At 53.4% G+C, this 5000-nt stretch overlaps 1 non-coding gene across 1 annotated transcript in view; it reads left to right on the plus strand.

Annotated features, from left to right (window-relative positions):
* The first annotated feature begins 4457 nt into the window (after positions 1–4457).
* Positions 4458–5000, plus strand: part of LOC126439673 (small subunit ribosomal RNA) — a 1909-nt gene continuing 1366 nt past the window's right edge. The window contains exon 1 of the ribosomal RNA XR_007581308.1: positions 4458–5000. This exon is cut by the window's right edge and continues 1366 nt beyond it. This is a non-coding gene — a ribosomal RNA (small subunit ribosomal RNA).

A 5000-nucleotide genomic window follows, 5' to 3' on the forward strand; every position in this document is an offset into this window, starting at 1 on the left:
CGACGATACCGCCATCTATGGGACGCCAAGCCGACTAAGACATCGATGGGCCCACAGTGCCCATCTTTCGACGCCACCCACAAAGCATGCAGCCTGTGTCGACCACAGCACCCAAACGCCAGTGCCTCTGCCGCACAACGTCGTGGACCGGCAATCACACCACCCGCACCCGCTCGTGCCCCACCCCAACCGCCAAACTCGCAACGCCAGCGGATGAACGGCGGAAGTTTCCCGCACTCGTAATGTGCAATCCACACCTATAACTTGCGTTTCATGAAGAGTTATGTCCAATATGCGACATTCCCGCTGTCCCTATACATGAGCTGCGAGCTGTACCACGTACAAGCTACAGACGCGATCGCATTGCTCACTGTACTGATTCCCATGCCGAGCGATCAGCTAGGAAGCGCCCCATCCATGTCGGTACCCGTGGGCGTTGCACTCGCAGTCGCAAAAAACGTTGGGCAAATATATATCTCGGAACAGTAACGACAGTCGGAGCCTCCTAGCGTTGCACTCGCAGTCGCAAAAAACGCTGGGCAAATATATTTCTCGGAAGAGTAACGACAGTCCGAGCCTCCTGCGTGGGAAGAGTCTTTCTAGGCCCTGACCCACGGGAAGGGTTTAGCTTCCCCCATCCCGGACATTTGAAGTCGTCACACTACCGGTATTGACTAATAGACTGATTGCTGATAATCACTAGCCATACACTGGGGGAAACGGCCGACAGGGGCAGCAACATAGTGGAGCCGCAGTGTCACTAATGTACAGAGATAGAACAGTTTCGACTGGAACCAGAGTAACCGTATACACGGCACTGATTAGTAATAAATGCAGAGCCATCAGAATACAGATAATATATACAACCGTCCCTATACATGCTGAAAGACTCTGCACACAATGAGAACCACACGTCAGCCAGACACTATCACACACTACTCTCTGCCTCTAACAGGCACACACACAATATCTAACCACCAGCATGGAAGAACATCCGGTGCATCCTCTCCGCCACATTACACAATCCACACTATCATAACCAGACCGGGAGGTCCACCCAGAAAACAGAATATCCCACCCTTCCGACATCCGCCATTGCTCAGCTAAGCCACGAACACCCACACATGTCCTACACAGGGGTGCACCCAACATCACCATACTGCCTCCTGTCACAGTACACAAACAATGGCAGGAATGAAAGACACAGATCTGCCACAACCTTGGAATCGGAGCGCCGCCTGTCATGAGCCACAAGTGCATCCTGACGTGACAAATCGGATGATCCCGCAGGCATGCACTTACGATAATCACTATCAACGAACCTGCCGCCGCCCCCCCCCCCAAATACACCTTTCCCTACAACAATGTGTACCTTAACCTAAGCTATATCGTACCTTAACCTAACCGACATTGCGCCTTAACCTAACCTACGTTGTACCTTAACCTAACCTATGTTGTACCTTAACCTAACCTATGTTGTACCTTAACCTAACCTACGTTGTGCCTTAACCTAACCTACGTTGTGCCTTAACCTAACCTACGTTGTGCCTTAACCTAACCTACGTTGTGCCTTAACCTAACCTACGTTGTGCCTTAACCTAACCTACGTTGTGCCTTAACCTAACCTACGTTGTGCCTTAACCTAACCTACGTTGTGCCTTAACCTAACCTACGTTGTGCCTTAACCTAACCTACGTTGTGCCTTAACCTAACCTACGTTGTGCCTTAACCTAACCTACGTTGTGCCTTAACCTAACCTACGTTGTGCCTTAACCTAACCTACGTTGTGCCTTAACCTAACCTACGTTGTGCCTTAACCTAACCTACGTTGTGCCTTAACCTAACCTACGTTGTGCCTTAACCTAACCTACGTTGTGCCTTAACCTAACCTACGTTGTGCCTTAACCTAACCTACGTTGTGCCTTAACCTAACCTACGTTGTGCCTTAACCTAACCTACGTTGTGCCTTAACCTAACCTACGTTGTGCCTTAACCTAACCTACGTTGTGCCTTAACCTAACCTACGTTGTGCCTTAACCTAACCTACGTTGTGCCTTAACCTAACCTACGTTGTGCCTTAACCTAACCTACGTTGTGCCTTAACCTAACCTACGTTGTGCCTTAACCTAACCTACGTTGTGCCTTAACCTAACTTACGTTGTGCCTTAACCTAACTTACGTTGTGCCTTAACCTAACTTACGTTGTGCCTTAACCTAACCCATGTTGTGCCTTAACCTAACCCATGTTGTGCCTTAACCTAACCCATGTTGTGCCTTAACGTAACCCATGTTGTGCCTTAACGTAACCCATGTTGTGCCTTAACGTAACCCATGTTGTGCCTTAACGTAACCCATGTTGTGCCTTAACGTAACCCATGTTGTGCCTTAACGTAACCCATGTTGTGCCTTAACGTAACCCATGTTGTGCCTTAACGTAACCCATGTTGTGCCTTAACGTAACCCATGTTGTGCCTTAACGTAACCCAATTTGTGCCTTAACGTAACCCAATTTGTGCCTTAACGTAACCCAATTTGTGCCTTAACGTAACCTAATTTGTGCCTTAACGTAACCTAATTTGTGCCTTAACGTAACCCATATTGCGCCTCAACCTAACCTATATTGCGCCTTAACCTGACGCACGTTGTCGCTGAACCTGCTCTGTAATTGTTATGCAACTCGTTAAATTAGTGTAGTGTTGCCTAACCGCAACCCTCGCAATATAGTTCGCTATTCGCACTGCCCGGTCCCCTGTGTATCGCGTCATGTTAAACACCTTGCAAGTGTTGCTGACTTTCCACATGCTCCTGCTATACACTGTAATGTGGATAGCAGCAGGACGTACATGCCCCCCCCCTTCCCCCCTGCCTTCGCAAGCTGGTCGTTGAGAAGTTTGCATGTTCAATGCCCTTCGCATGCCGACGTACTCAGCCTACGTTGTGGTACGGCCTGTCACCTGTCCGCGGATGTACGCAAAACCCACAAACTGTGCTGCACATTGGTCCGTATGTACTGAATGATACATCGTGGCACATGTGTGACCGTACGACGACTGCGCCTAGCAACGGCGGACCATACAGTCCAAATATTGTGGACGCAGCTACGTGTCGTCTCCCTTTAGGAGCTGGATTGCAGTGTGGTACGCCATTCAGACGTGTGGGAGGAACGGACGCCCTGGATGGCGATCAGCATGAGCAGTCTGTTGATGTAGTGGAGCGTGTATTCGGACGTAGTCGTCTCTTCTCACACACTGTGATAGCATGTTGCACCGCGTTCCACATCTGCGACATGCTGCAGAGGCCGGCTGACAGTCGTTCGCGCAATGGACACCGCATACGTACGGGGGCTACCTTCCACGTGTTCTCTAGGCGTGCACATGTTGTTGCGTCTATGTGGGCAGACGTAGTGTGTTGTGACACCTGACACAGGCATGCAATACTCGTTGCAAATGGCGATGGACGTCTACGTTTGCTGGTGACGTTACGCAAATGAACAACTGGTAACCCGTTGTGGTGCGGTTGTTCTCGCTAGAGGTGAATCAGTGTTGGCGACGATCGGTCGAGCTATTAACCGGTTGTTTCATGGATACCCACCATGCCCACGAACGTGAAAGGGGACCCACCATGCCCACGAACGTGAAAGGGGATCTGGGTGTGAGGCGATACGCGGCGGTGGCTGGGTGGGACCGTCCCCGGCCGGTGAGGGGGGGCCGCCCGGCGTGCTGGCAGCGCGGTGCGTGGGCGCACGCGCTACAGCCGGCTGGTGGGGGCGGCCAGTGGCAGGCGCGCCGGCCGACGGACGCGGCAGGCGGCGCAGCTGCGCGCCGGCGCCCCCTGCTCGCGGCGCCTTGCGGCCAAAGTAGGTCCTCGCGGGCCCGGTGCGAAGCGCGGTGGCCATCTGCAGTGTGCTGGTCCGATTGAGGACTGTGTGCGCTGAGGATGCGCCGCCGCCCGGCGCTCGGCGCCGCGACGCCGTCTGCTGCTCGGTCGCCCCAGCGGTTCTCGCAGGTGGTTTGTATCGCAGCTGTGCGGACGTGTTGGCGCGTGCGCTGTGCTGGGAGAGTTCGCTTCGGCACCCAAGTGGGGCTTTTGTCCTTCTGTGGCGCTGGCGTTGGAGCTGCCGGTCACCGTAGGTGGCGCGTGTTGTCTCCCGCCGGCAATGCCACGACAGCACGCTCCCGGGCCTCTGTCGGCAGCGGCAAGCTCAGTTGGGAGCACGGGTGGTCGCACCTAAAGCGTCTACTCGCCTAACTCCGGGCGATTGCGCCTCTCTCGAACCCGACCAAGTACTTAGGACGGCGCTGCGCGCCGCCGGGACCTGAGAGGGTTTCGAGGTGTGTTGTGCAGGGGAGCTCAGCCTCCTCCTGTTTGCAGAATAATTGAGCGGACGCTTGCGTGTTCGCGCGGGCCCCCGGGACACACTCCCGGGCGGCCGGCTGCTCAGCTCTAGTTGACGCAGCTCCCTGGTTGATCCTGCCAGTAGTCATATGCTTGTCTCAAAGATTAAGCCATGCATGTCTCAGTACAAGCCGCATTAAGGTGAAACCGCGAATGGCTCATTAAATCAGTTATGGTTCCTTAGATCGTACCCACGTTACTTGGATAACTGTGGTAATTCTAGAGCTAATACATGCAAACAGAGTCCCGACCAGAGATGGAAGGGACGCTTTTATTAGATCAAAACCAATCGGTCGGCTCGTCCGGTCCGTTTGCCTTGGTGACTCTGAATAACTTTGGGCTGATCGCACGGTCCTCGTACCGGCGACGCATCTTTCAAATGTCTGCCTTATCAACTGTCGATGGTAGGTTCTGCGCCTACCATGGTTGTAACGGGTAACGGGGAATCAGGGTTCGATTCCGGAGAGGGAGCCTGAGAAACGGCTACCACATCCAAGGAAGGCAGCAGGCGCGCAAATTACCCACTCCCGGCACGGGGAGGTAGTGACGAAAAATAACGATACGGGACTCATCCGAGGCCCCGTAATCGGAATGAGTACACTTTA

This window comes from Schistocerca serialis, unplaced genomic scaffold (genome assembly GCF_023864345.2).
Source record: "Schistocerca serialis cubense isolate TAMUIC-IGC-003099 unplaced genomic scaffold, iqSchSeri2.2 HiC_scaffold_133, whole genome shotgun sequence".
NCBI classification, from domain to species: domain Eukaryota; kingdom Metazoa; phylum Arthropoda; class Insecta; order Orthoptera; family Acrididae; genus Schistocerca; species Schistocerca serialis.